Raw genomic sequence first — 12,595 nt, 5'->3', positions numbered from 1 at the left:
TATGTAACTTCACCCCCCCTTCAGGCGTGTCCTGATTGAGGCCTGTAGTCTGGACAACACATCAGCTCCTAGTAGATTCAAGGGACATGTAGAGGACACCACAAATCTGGCAAGCAAATCAGGAAGTGGAAAGGAAAGAATTATTAGGCAGGTTCACCGCTCTCAACACACTTTTGGCTGCACCCCTGTCAATGAGGAAAGTGGTAGGTTTTTCGTCTGGGACATCTTGGGGCTCTGCATTCTTTCCTTATGTGACCCCGTTTCCCACAGTTGTAACAGGTGATCCTTACCCTGGTATTGGGCAGTGGTGGTGGACGAGTGTAGGCGGGATCTTCATCATGGGTTACCATGAGGGGCGTTGGTTTTTTACCTTTTTGATTTTCTATACCTCTGGCCACCAACAATAAATCAGACATTTTCATTGAATAGTATTCAGGGCGGGCCACCATCAGGCCTTTTCTGATATCCTCTCTGAGCCCTGAAACAAAAGCAGTTGATAACATGTGTGTGTGTGCCTTTATGAGTCTAGCATGATACTTCTTCACAGACTCCCCTTTATCTTGGGTAATATCTTGGATTGTGGTCTTCTGATCCCTCAACTTCTCCTTTGCCCAGTCGTGGAGTTGTGCACAGAACTCCACGCCTGAGGTGTAGGAAGTGGCACTTGTCAGGCAGGCATCATTGAAGGCCATCTGCATGACTGGCCAAAAGACATATCCTGCTTTGATTTGGCATAGGCTGATCAAGTCTCTCCAGGCAGCTGAGTAAGTTTCTTGTATCTGCACTATCCTGTGGTAGAAGGGAATTGGCTGCTTCTCTGGGTCAGGCAGACTTGTCACTAAGGCCGCTGTTTGTGATAGAGTAAAAGCGACATACATCACTGGTGCCCCTTCTGGTAACCGAGACTGTTGTTGGGGCAGGGACTGACAAGAGGCACTGTTCTTTACGGTTGCCAGCATGTGTTTGAGATCCTCTCGGAACTGAGAGTCTGGAGCCGGATTGGGGGTTAAATCAGTGGGTGGCCTTGCTGCCTGCTGTCGGGCTTCCCACTCAGATGCTTCTTCATCATTAACATATCCGGCCTGGGAATGTGATGCTCCCGTATTGGGGAAGACAGGTGTGTGGTATGAACCATCTTGGTTTAAAACAGCGAGGGCTGGGTACAGGCTGTTTAAGCTTACTGGGTGTACCAAGATGGCCGCCGGCAGGAAGTGCACTGGACTGGGTAGAAAGTGAAGGCATGGGTGCACTAAGATGGCCGCCGGGCTGAGTTGTCACAGTGGGTTGTGCTTGGGTAGTGAGAAAGGAGTGGTTGTTAGACGGAGGGCAGTGCTGTCCCTCCCCTCCTTTGTTTAAAGTTCCAACATATCATCAGCTCTGTGATAAACATACATAATACAATCGCCATCTTTCTTAACTTCCTTTATCCAATTTTCTTTATCACACAGGATTTTTCTCCCTGTTTCTTCAGCAACATAACTTTCGCCATTTCTTTCAACTTTGTTAACTATTTCAACATCTGCTTCTCTCCTTCTTTGCCATATCACTTTCTTTTCTTTTTTACAACCAAGGGGTTAATATTTTTCTCAGCGTTCTTATCAGCAAATTCCTTCGGTGGGGGCTCATAAGACTAATGTACGGTTAATCTCAGAACAAGAACAAACACATTAGGGGTAGTGAGGAGCAACGGCCCGCGACCCAACAGATCTCCCGGGCAGCCCCCCTTCGACTTTAACCAGTCCCCACCCCCTCTCGTGTATAGCAAACAATAAACCACAGATACACTCAGGACAGGACATTACACCTGCCACTCTCTGAACCGTAAAGCCTCAGCAGGCTAAGATAACCGCAAGGGCAGACCACCCTGCAAAAATAAACCCGTTTATAGACGTTTTTCTACAGCTCTACACCAAGAGGCCGACAACTCTTCTTGGGGTGAGTCCTCTGTAACGCTTTCAGACTGCAACGCCCGCAGCTGAGATAACCCTCAAAGGTTCCTTGAACCTAGAGTACACCCGTCTATAAACGACTGCTACAAGGAAACTATCTCATCCCAGAGGCCGACAGCTCGTCTGGAGATGAGACCATACATTCACGCATGTAGCACTTTTAGACTGCTGAGTTTCGTAACCCAAAGAATGACAGACAGTGAACAAAAAATACAGTCAGCAGAAACCCATCAGCAGGTTCGTTAAACAACCTCAGGCGAGGAAATACCTGCCTCTAAGACAGTCTCAGCATACCGACAGAATCCAGCCGTCAACCGAAAGATAAGAGAGTCGTACAGTGGTAAGAATATAAATCAACTCACCGGTACTGTTAGGGCTGCGCAAACCCCCTCTCATCAATCAGTTAACGCCCGAATGCTTGTCGCGGTATAACTTCGACCGTAGCCTGAGGTCCCGGGTTTCGGCACCATCTGTTATGGAAATGATTAAGAGCTACAATCGAGCTCAAGGTTATCTGCTGCTGTCTCTAATTTGAAAAGTGTTGATATGCATGCATATAAAAGTAAACACTCTGAGACACGCTCATAGCATTACTGTTACACTTCTAATTTATTCAAGGCGGTGTTAATGTTTTATACATACAAATACGTCATTGCTATGTCAGTCTAATAGGTACATCTCATTGGTTAAGAAGATAAAGAAGATGGAGAATTTTCATAACGAGGTTTGGCTCTCTTTGGTTTTATCTCCAGTTCCGCGTTCTTCTGATGTGTGGGAGGCAGGGGGTACGCGCCATCTTGAGAAAATATAGGAACAGAGCTAATCTGTATACTTATATAATGAGTAAGGAGAAAAATATGTATACACATAAGAAAATAGACATTTTCAGATTACTATTATTATTATCTACATCACATTCCTTCACAATGGAAATTAAGGGGAACCCTGCGCCAAATTTTTTTTTAAAATGGCGTAGGGGTCCCCCCCAAAATCCATACCAGACCCTTATCCGAGCCCGCAGAAAAAGAGGGGGTGCAAGAGACCCGTACCAGGCCACATTCCCTCAACATTGGGAGGGTGCTTTGGGGTAGCTACATAGTTACATAGCTAGTAAGGTTAAATAAAGACACCAGTCCATCCAGTTCAACCTGAGTGAGTGTGGGTGTGTGTCTACAATTGTCCCTATCCCTGTACATTGTGTCTCATTAAGATACTCCTCTATTATATATTATTTATTTAAGGTACCCATATAGCACCGTCAATTTACGCAGCGCTCTACACATACATCGCACACTCACATCGGTCCTTACCCTCAAGGAGCCCACAATCCAATGACCCCCACAACCACCAGGACAAGGGCCTCATCCCCACAACCCTTGCCCGGTGGTTCTGGGGTCTGCGGTCGGAGGGCTTATCGGAATCGGGAAGCCCCCTTTAACAAGGGGACCCCCAGATCCCGACCTCCCCCCTGTGTGAAATAGTAACAGGGTAAAAGTACCCCTACCATTTCACAAAAAAAGTGTCAAAATGTTAAAAAAAGACAAGACACAGCTTGGGACAAGTCCTTTATTAAAAAATTAAAAAATAAAAATGTCCCACGATGTTCAGTCATCTTCTTTTATCAGGCCGCCCGGACCAAAAAAGAAAAAAAAAATCCGCGACCGATCCACCTCCATGGGAACCTCCCGCCGTCTGATGCGTCTTCGCTTGTGACAGCTCTTATATAACTTAAGGCTGGGCCACCCGGTGACGTAAACGGATGACCCCGCCCCCCTCTGACATCACGTGTCATGTCTTTAACGTTTTGACACTTTTTTTTGTGAAATGGTAGGGGTGCTTGTACCCAGTTACATTTTCACACAGGGGGGAGGCTGGGATCTGGGGGTCCCCTTGTTAAAGGGGGCTTCCAGATTCCGATAAGCCCCCCACTCGCAGACCCACACAACCACCAGGCAAGGGCTGTGGAGATGAGGCCGTTGTCCCCAGCAACATGGGGACAGGGTGCTTTGGGGGGCTACCCCAAAGCAACCTCCCCATGTTGAGGGCATGTGGCCTGGTACGGTTCAGGACGTACCAGGCCCCCCTCTTTTCCTGTGGCCTGCCAGGTTGCGTGCTCAGATAAGGGTCTGGTATGGATTTTGGGGGGGACCCCTACGCCATTAAAAAAAAAAAATTGGTGCAGAGTTCCTCTTAATTTCCATATCAGACCTGAAGGGACTCGTTTGGATTTTAGGGGGACCCCCACGCAATTTTTTTTTTTTTAATTTTGGTTCGGGGTTCCCCTTAATATTCATACCAGACCCAAAGGGCCTGGTAATGGACTGGGGGGGATCCCATGTTCTTTTTTTCAATGAGTTTTATCTATATTGCCAAGACCCGACAATTCATTACAGCTGCGATCAGTTTTAAATGACAATTTTTCCTTTAGAAATGTCATTTTGCTGTGGTACCGTTCTAAACATGCGAAAAATGCGCCACTTTACAGGCATACTATAGACACCCCCCAGGTACAATATGTAAAGGAATATTTCATTTTTATTCTTTCACTTTAAGCATTAAAAAAAAATCACTGCTCCCGAAAAAACGGCCGTTTTTAAAAAAAAAAACATTTGCATTGATACATGTCCCCTGGGGCAGGACCCAGGTCCCCAAACACTTTTTATGACAATAACTTGCATATAAGACTTTAAAATGAGCACTTTTGATTATTCATGTTCGTGTCCCATAGACTTTAACGTTTTTTGTGTGTTATGCCAAATTTTTTGCCTGTTCGCATGTTCTGCTGCGATCCGAACAGGAGGGTGTTCGGCTCATCTCTATTTGCTAATGTATTGTATTCATTTCTTCATTCCATAATTACCATTATTGTAATATGCTGTGAATGTCCTCATGCATGCTGTAAGCTTTTAATGCTCCTTCATGCATATTTGCCTTCACTAACCTCCCCAGCATGCTATCCTGGGCCATTACACACCTAGCCTAGTAACTTAACAATGTATTTTGTCAGCTTCATTTTTGTGCTTACCCTAAACACCCCTTAAAATGTGTACAAATGTTATTGTTGTCCTCAAATTCAGGCAGAGTGCAAGAGGCCATTTTTTTGGGGCCCAAACTCATGTGGAACCCCCCCCCCCAAATGCTAAGTCAACCGATACCAATACTCTATCTGCTGACTTTGCAAAACCCATACACACTATGCCTCATTTGTGGTCATATTTCTGGATGAATTCACCAAAGCATGTAGTGCAAGGGCCTGCCTGAATACCTTCAAATGGTACTGTTGAGAGTTTTTGTCTCCTATTATCTTGATAGGCAATTAATAAATGTAAAAATGTGCTTCAATTTGGACAGTGTGTATCCATATTTTTGGATTATGACACTTCTTACCTTTCCAGTGGGCTGCCAACACTTTAAGTAAGGCGGGGCTGGCCAAAGTATCACACATTATTTTGGCATTCAGCTCTCATGCAAGTAGAGAGGGTTACCTGTCCAAAACATCTAGCACCCCCACCATAACATTTTTAGAATGGGCCACCAGAGGGGGTGAGGAATCTGATAAGTTGACCTTATACTTTTTTCTTTAAATACTCATTTAATTAAATGTTATACTTATATTATACTTATGTTGGCCAATATTGTTTGTATCAAATCTGCTTGAAATGTGCAAAAGTAGTAATTTTGTTCTTGTTTGACTCCACAGTTTCCTTTGAACCCACAGAAATGGCAGGCTGTTGCAGCCCAATTCCACCATCAGTGGGATTTTCCCAACTGTGGTGGGGCGATTGATGGGAAGCATGTCCGTATTGTCCCACCACCCAACTCGGGCTCTTATTATTATAATTATAAGGGCTTTTGCAGTAGAGTGATGCTAGCGGTAGTGTCTGCAAATTACAAGTTCCTGCGCCTGGATGTTGGGAAGAACGGCCGCAATTCGGACGGAGGAGTGATTGCACAGACCGAATTCTACCATCAGCTACAGAATGGCAACTTACATTTGCCACCTCCTGAGGAGAATGTCGAGGGCCTCAATTTTGTATTTGTGGAAGATGACGCCTTTGCTCTGGGGGACCATCTTATTAGGCCCTTTCCTATGAGGAACTTTACCCCAGAGCAGAGGCTCTACAACTACATGCTCTCTCGTGCCCAAAGGGTTGTTGAAAATGCATTTGGAATACTATCCAGTCAGTTCAGGCTGTTTCTAACATCAATTAACCTGGCCGAATACAAGCTAAACCATGTTGTATTGTGCTGCTGCATAATGCACAATTACTTACATAGGAATGCAAGCAGCTACCTTGCCTCACTTCAAAGTGAGGTTGACTTATCAGTGTCAGGCCCAGCTGATCCTGCTGTGATGACGGCTCTGGAAAGTGGCCGTGCTGGGTTGCCCTCCCAAACTGCCCGAGATGTCTGGCAACAGTATATGGACTACTTTGTGGGTAGAGAAGCAGTGGCTCTGCAGCAAAATGTTGCTGATCAGGAATAAATATTTTATTTGATACTTAACTCTTATTTCATTTGAATTACTGTTTGTGTTTCTTATCTGTCTCCTAGGTTCTCAAATGGCCTTAATTGTGGCCATTTTCTTCATTAGTGCAAACGTAACTTATTTTCTCCATGAGGTTACAATCTCTTCTTCAGCTAACTATTATGTTGTGCTGTGGGTCTGCTACACACGCACAATGTTATTGTTGTTAATGTATGTAATGCATTAATGTTAAAAAAATATTCAACCTTAACAAATACACTGGTATTGAGCATTGAAATAAGAAGCCACACATTGTTTACTCCAAGCACATTCACGTGCATTCTAAAAGGTTTTTGAACAAACCAGCATCTTGGTGTATAACATGAATGTTTGCCATTATTTTGCCTTTTTTTAGGGCTAAACAGGCATGTTTAAAAACATAAGATACATATCCCCAACTCAGGAACTTACAAGGTTCAACTTTGCTAAAGTGAAGGCTATATGAGACATTAGTATCCCAAAACTGTGCTGATGTTGCCTTCCTCAGATGGGGTGATCTCACCCCTCTATAAGCCAAAATTTGAAGCCACGTACACGTAGAGGCATAACTGTTAAATGTCCCTTATGATCCCCTGCCTAAAATTTGTGTAGGTACAAACAGGTTATTTCCTAAAACCTCAAAACACACAATGGGGTTTATTTACTAAAGGCAAATCCACTTTGCACTACAAGTGCACTTCGAAGATCTGAAGGGGACATGCAAGGAAAATAAAAAACAGAATTTTTGCTTGTACATGATTGGATGATAAAATCAGCAGAGCTTCTCCTTATTTCAGATCTGTCCGTCAGATTTTTTTTTTTTTTTGTAAATTCTTTATTTATCAGGGTATATCACGCGGTAATACAGAACACTCAACAAAGTATGTTACAAAGACAATATCTGTTATACATCCCAGTAGCTCCATTATGTATATTCCTAAGGTTTTGTTACAAAGATTTTTTCCATCTGAAGATTTAAAGCTACTGCACTTCCAAGTGCACTTGTAGTGCAAAGTGGATTTGCCTTTAGTAGATCAACCCCAGTGTGTCAACATGTGCTATCTCCCATCACGGGATATCAATGTACGCGTTTTGGGGGTGCAACCCCTTCCTCAAAACTAAAGTAGGTGAGAGGAAAGGGTTGCACCCCGAAACATGTCCATTGATCCCCCATGATGGGAGCTAGCACATGTTGACACACTGGGGGTTATTTCTGAAAGGCAAATCTACTTTGCACTATAAGTGCACTACAAGTGCATGTGCAGTGCACTTGTAGTTCAAAGTGTATGCATGCAGAAGAGAGATGGTCATGCCCCAGCATCATGACGCACTGAGAGTGGAGTTTCACGCATGCGCAGTGTATATAAAGCCATAACGCGCGGTCGATGTAACAGCCGTAGGAACGATCTGGGAGTGGAGGACGAATGATCGGCATCGCCAAAAGGAAACATAAAACGAAGGTACAATTGTAAATTTGGGCATCAGTGGTTAGTGGCCTATACTGCTTATTGATTGAGACCTATATTGGGACCAGTTTATGAGTTTAGCCTGACATTAGGGTTTGTCTTGTGTTGTGTCTTCTAGGCATCTGCTAATTCATTTAATTTACAATGGTGGATAAATTCACAGCGCCAGACTTTTTGCCAGAATTTATACAGCACTACCGGGCGCTGCCGTGTTTATGGCAAGTCAAAAGTAGGGATTACTCAAATAACATCAAGAGGAAGGCAGCGATTGAGAAAGTGTTGGAATTGGTGAAGGCTCTGTATCCCACGGCAGACATCAATTATTTGAAGGCCAAAATTGGTAGCCTGCGTAGTACATATAATATGGAGCGCAAGAAGGTCATGGAATCCCAGAAATCAGGAGCATCAGCAGATGACATATATGTCCCCAGGCTGTGGTACTGCAACAGCTTGCGTTTTTTGTCCGAGCAAACAGAACCACGCCCATCACTCTCAACGCTTCCTTCCACATCGGCTGAGGCCACAGCTCCTGAGGTACACCCTGGTCCTTCTACACAGGAAGAAGATGTGGAGGAGCCCAGCTTGACCCAGGTATAGCATTGCTGAACATATTTGTAGACAAAAATAGAATGATGTTAACTAGACGTTATTGGTCCCAAATTTCTGCCTTAACAAAGTGGTTTACATATCAATAGACAGTAGCGGCCAAAAATGATTGGGACAAGAATGAATAATGCTGATGTCAGAATTATAGTCTTTTCTATTTGTCAACACACAATTTGCAACAGTCATGAGCTCAAAATTGTGTGTGATTGATGACCAAAAAAACCACAAAAATGTTCAATTTTTCACACACAGGAAAGTCTCAGTCAGGACCAGCCCATGCCCAGCAGCCAGACAGAGTCACAGATTCCTCCCCTACGCCCTCCTATTAAAAAGGCCAGGAAGACCAGAAACCTGGATGACACCACGGCTGCCTTCCTCAGGCATGCAACAAGTGCCATTAGCACAGCCCCGGATTCACAGGAGGCATTTGGCTGCATGACCGGCAATAAGCTGAAGGATATGCAGTATGTGTGAGGAGCTGATCCTGAAGCTCCTCAACAAGGGGAGAAAGGGCCAAATTACACAGAAAACCCACATCTGCGATTTAGATGACAATCTTCCACCACCTCCACAGACACCACAGCCACCTCACCCACCACAGCAGCATGGCGGACCGTGGCAAATGCAGCCCCAACACCCCCAACAAGTCCGCTGGGCTGGGGATTTTCACCCCTACAATTTTTAATTTTCTTTTTGTTTATTTTTATTTGAGTTGTTCTATTTTTTTTGTGCAGAGAATGCATTTTTTATTTAATTTAGTTTATTTGTGTGGAAGGAAGCGTTGAGAGCAGGGGCGGAATGACAACACTCAGGGCCCCCAGACCAAATAAAGCAAGGGCCCCCTGTCAGGCCCCGCTCATGGTCCACCCCTGATCCCGCCTCTACATTTTGCACAAAGTACAACTTCTGCCTTTTTTTAAATGGAACCTGGAGGGAGGTCTCTCTCTAACAGTGTCCATTAGACAGTCTGTTAGAAAATGTCCTCTCCAGGCCCCATTAGAGTCTACAACAGAGTCTAATGGGACCTGGGGGGGGGGGGGTCTCTCTATAACAGTGTCCATTAGAAAGTCTCTGTTAGAGAGAGACCCCCTTCCAGGCCCCATAGACACTACAAAGGAGTCTAATGGGACCTGAAGGGGGGCCTCTTTCTAACAGAGTGTACAGTGAACACCGTCATTTACTCTGGTCCTCACTGGACCCCCTCCTTGTGCCATGACCATGACCAGAGGTGGCTCGCCTAAGGCCCCGCACTGACAGGGGCCTCGCGGCCGCCTAATTTGCTTGTGCTCAATTACTGATGTCGACGCCAGTGGCTCCGCCTACCCCCGCTGGGGCTCTGTGGCTCAGGGGCTGACTGACAAATCGAATAGCGGCCCCAGCACGGAGCGGTTGCATCCCGGTCTGGTGGCAGCAGGTGCGGACAGCGGGACAGTTGAGGCCTCTAGGTGGCGGCAGCGGGCGGATGACAGCACCCGGCTCCAGGTGCTGTCTCTACAAGGCGTGTGTGCAGGCGGCGGCATGTCCATGTGGGAGCCGCAGCTGGGCTGCTCCTTCAGCCTGCACTCACCCGACCTCTCCGCACCTGCCTCCAGCTGAGCTGCCCTGTGACTGAAGATGAAGGAGCTCAGCCTCCAATCTCCTGATGCCGCCTGGCTGACCAGAGAGAAGGTGAGTTCCCGTGCAGCCTTCCTGTCTGCCTAGATAGGAGGAGCGGTGGGCGGTGGCATATAGTGGAATTGATCTTTCTGTATTCCTCCTGCAGCCGCTGAATCATCTGCAGGAAGGAGAGGAGGAGAAGTGAGCATTCAGCGGCTGCAGGAGGAATATAAAAAGTTCAGTTCCACTATATGCAGCCGCCCACCGCTCCTCCTATCTAACTTCTTCTGCGCCCCCTGTGCTCTCTGACCCTCCTTGTGCTCCCTGGCTTCCCCCCATGCTCTCTGGCCCCTTATTGTGCTCCCTGGCTCCTCCCCCAGTGCTCTCCACCCCCCTGCTCTCCAGTTCCCCCTGCTTTCCACTCACATTCTTTCTGACTCCCCTCCTCTCAAGCTCCCACGCGCTCTCCAGCCCCCACCCCTCCTATGCTCTCCACCTTGCCCAGTGCTTTCTGCCCCCACACCCCCAGTGCTCCCCTGCTCCTCCCTGTTCTTTGCCCCCCCTCTCCTGCTCCTGCCCAGTGCTCTCACAGACTGGGACATGGAACACAGGAGGGTCTGCAGACAGGGACAGGGCTAGGGATCTCTCTCACCCCCCCTTTCCCTCACCCCCCTCTTTCTCACCTTCTATCTCTCTCTCCCCCCTCCCTCTTTATGTCACCCTCCTTTCTCTCACCCCTCATCTCTCTCCCTCGTACCACCCCTCTCTTTCTCACCTCCCTCCTCTGTGTCACTCCCAGTCTCTTTCACCCCCACTCACCCCTTCCCACCACTCACTCCCTCTCTCCCTCTCTCTCTCTTTCCCCCCTCTCTCTCTACCTCTCTGTCCCCCTCTCTCTCCCTCTCCCCCTCTCTTCCCTGTCTCTCTCCCCGTTCTCCCTCTCTCTCTCCCCCTCTCTACCCCCTCTCTCCCTCTCTCTCCCCCTCTCTACGACCTCTCCCCCTCTCGCTTCCCCTCTCTTCCCTTCTCTCCCACCTCTCGTCTCTTTCTCTCTCGCACCACCCCTCTCTTCCATAACCCTTCTCTCTCTCCCTCACCCCCTCTCTTTCTCACCTCCCTCCTCTGTGTCACCCCCAGTCTCTCTCACCCCCACTCACCCCTTCCCACCACTCCATCCCTCTCCCCCCCTCTCTCTCCCCTCTCTCTCCCCTCTCTCTCTTCCCCCTCTCTCTTTCCCCCCTCTCTCTCCCTCCCTTTCTCTCCCTCCCCCTCTCTCTCCCTCCCCTCTCCCTCTCTCCCCCCTCTCTCTCCCCCTCCGACTCTCTCCCCCTCTCTCTCTCCCTCCCTCTATCTCCCCCCTCTCTCTCTCCCCCCTCTCTTCCCTTCTCTCCCACCCCTCATCTCTTTCTCTCTCGCACCACCCCTCTCTTCCACAACACTTCTCTCTCTCCGTTACCTCCTCTCTTTATCACCTTCCTCCTCTGTGTCACCCCCAGTCTCTCTTACCCCCAATCACCCCCTCCCACCACTCACTCCCTCTCTCCCTCCCTCTCTCTCTCCCTCCCCCTCTCTCTCCCTCCCCTCTCTCTCCCTCCCCCCTCTCTCTCTCTCCCCCTCTCTCTCTCCTCCTCCCCCTTCTCTCTCTCCCTCTCTCCCCCTCCCTCTCTCCCCTCTCTTTCCCCTCTCTCTCTCTCTCTTCCACAACCCTTCTCTCTCTCCCTCATCCCCTCTCTTTCTCACCTCCCTCCTCTGTGTCACCCCCAGTCTCTCTCACCCCCACTCACCCCCTCCCACCACTCACTCCCTCTCTCCCTCCCTCTCTCTCCCCCCTCTCTCCCTCCCCTCTCTCTCTCCCCTCTCCCCCCCTCCCCCTCTCCCTTTCCCCCTTCTTGCTCTCTCTCCCTCTCTCTCCCCCTTCTCTCTCTCCCCCTTCTCTCTCCCCCCTTCTCTCTCCCCCTCTCCCCCTCTCTCTCTCCCCCTCTCTTCCCTTCTCTCCCACCCCTCGTCTCTTTCTCTCGCGCGCCACCCCTCTCTTCCACAACCCTTCTCTCTCTCCCTCACCCCCTCTCTTTCTCACCTCCCTCCTCTGTGTCACCCCCAGTCTCTCCCACCCCCACTCACTCCCTCTCTCCCCACTTTCTCTCCCCCCCTCTCTCTCTCTCTCTCCCCCTCCCTCTCTCCCCTCTCTCCCCCTCCCCCCTCTCTTTCACCCCTCTCTCTCTCTCTCCCCCTCTCCCTCCCACCCCCTCTCCTCCCTTCTCTCTCTCCCTCTCCCCCTCTCTCCCTTCCCCCCCTCTCTCTCCCCCTCTGTACTCCCTCTCTTCCCTTTTTTCCCACCCCTCCCCCTCTCTCTATCCCTGTATCTCTCCCTCCCTCCTCCCTCTCTCTCTCTGCACTGTGTTGGGATTTCCCCACTCTCCTTCCTTCCAAGGCATGGGAAATTCTTAGAGGGGTAGGTTGCCACCTTGCTG

This window comes from Aquarana catesbeiana, linkage group LG01, assembly GCF_042186555.1.
Source record: "Aquarana catesbeiana isolate 2022-GZ linkage group LG01, ASM4218655v1, whole genome shotgun sequence".
NCBI classification, from domain to species: domain Eukaryota; kingdom Metazoa; phylum Chordata; class Amphibia; order Anura; family Ranidae; genus Aquarana; species Aquarana catesbeiana.
The sequence above is the reverse complement of the archived record's forward strand: the minus strand, read 5'-3'. Positions refer to the sequence as shown.